Raw genomic sequence first — 1,695 nt, forward strand, 5'->3', positions numbered from 1 at the left:
GAAAAAAAGAAAAGAAAATTATTAATTGGATAGAAAATAAAGATAAACACCATATAGTGTTGGGGAGTGGATAAAAGAGTGGGCTTTAAAGATTTAAATCCTAGATTTAAATTCTGGCTCCTCAATTTACCACTTTTCTAGTCTTGAGCAAATTATTAAAGTACTTAGAGCCTCATTTTTATTACTCATGAAGTAATAGTATGTACACCATAAAGTTATGAGTATTAAATAAGATAGTGCTTGTAAAATACTTCTGAGCACAAAATCTGCAGTAAATATTAATATTAATTATCATTACTATCCTGATAAGGAGTTTTCAGCCTGAAGTTGATTATAACTGTCAATTAATAAATATTTATCAAGTACCTGATCGCTAATGTTAGACTTTAGACCCATGGAAGGAGATATTGATAGTAAATATTAATATTAATTATCATTACTATCCTGATAAGGAGTTTTCAGCCTGAAGTTGATTCTAACTGTCAATTAATAAATAATTACCAAGTACCTGATCGCTAATGTTAGACTTTAGACCCATGGAAGGAGATATTGATGTAAATGACAGGTTGCTACCTAGAGATGGAGCAAAGATAACTAATACCGAGTTCTTACCACAGGGTTCAATAGTAAGGTAGCTATTATTCCCATTTTATTGATGAGGAAGCTGAGGCTTGGTAATGTTAAGTAACTTGTTCAAGATAATAGACTGTTCTTGAACCCCATTTCTGCCATTTAACTAGCTGTGTGGTCAGAGTAATTCCCTTAATCTTGAAGGAATAGAGACTCAAATAAATTGATGTTAATTTGCTTGTAATTTTTAATATATTGACATGTTCTTTAGTATCAAAATATACAGATGTCTATTCTAACTCTTATTAATGCCCTTTTTTAGTTCTCTATACATCTCCTCCACCCCCAATTCCTTCAGCCTTAAGATTCTCTAGTTACTACATCCCTTATATGTAATATATCATTCACATTCCAAACAAAAAGCGGTTCTCAACCTGTGGGTCTCGAACAATGAAAATACATCCTGTATATCAGATATTTACATTACGATTCATAGCAGTAGCATAATTACAGTTATGAAGTAGCAATGAAAATAATTTTATGGGACTCTTATAGCAAGTTAGCCTGGAGGTCAAATCACCCCCGGTATTGCCGACAACAATCAAGGCTTAACTACAACAAGACTGCGCACAAAGACCACAAGGGGGTGCACCAAGAAAGCATAAATAATGTGGAGACAAAGAAACATGACAGAAGTGGAGGATATAGAGCTAAAAAACGCACTTCTAAGGTCTTTCAATAATTTGCTAGAAACTGCCGATAAATGTAGTGAGATCCTCAAGAAATCTAATGAGACCCTCTATGTTGTGATAAAGAACCAACTAGAAATTAAGCATACACTGACTGAAATAAAGAATACTATACAGACTCCCAACAGCAGGCCAGAGGAGTGCAAGAATCAAGTCAAAGATTTGAAATGCGAAGAAGCAAAAAACACCCAACTGGAAAAGCAAAATGAAAAAATAATCCAAAAATACGAAGATAGTGTAAGGAGCCTCTGGGACAGCTTCAAGTGTACCAACATCTGAATTATAGGGGTGCCAGAAGAAGAGAGAGAGCAAGATATTGAAAACCTATTTGAAGAAATAATGAAAGAAATCTTCCCCTACCTGGTGAAAGAAACAG

Source organism: Myotis davidii, unplaced genomic scaffold (assembly GCF_000327345.1).
Source record: "Myotis davidii unplaced genomic scaffold, ASM32734v1 scaffold284, whole genome shotgun sequence".
NCBI lineage: Eukaryota > Metazoa > Chordata > Mammalia > Chiroptera > Vespertilionidae > Myotis > Myotis davidii.